Source organism: Penaeus monodon, chromosome 33 (assembly GCF_015228065.2).
Source record: "Penaeus monodon isolate SGIC_2016 chromosome 33, NSTDA_Pmon_1, whole genome shotgun sequence".
Classification (NCBI taxonomy): Eukaryota; Metazoa; Arthropoda; class Malacostraca; order Decapoda; family Penaeidae; genus Penaeus; species Penaeus monodon.
The window spans coordinates 28,324,980-28,325,194 of record NC_051418.1 but is presented as its reverse complement, the minus strand read 5'-3'; positions in this window follow the sequence as shown (position 1 = coordinate 28,325,194).

The following is a 215-nucleotide window of genomic DNA, read 5'->3' as shown; positions in this document are numbered from 1 at the left end:
AATAATATAAGGAGACATGAGGTTTAAATGAAGACGCTGTTTTATCTATCCTTATTAAGACTTATCTCTTTTTTTCGGTTTATTTGTCTGGGATGTGTTCCAAATAACCCAGCTACAAAGTAATATTTCTAGCATTTTTATCTGTTTAAAAAGTAGACTTTATCACGAATTTGGGTTTCAATTAAAACAAAAACAAGAAAGAAAAAGGGAGGGGA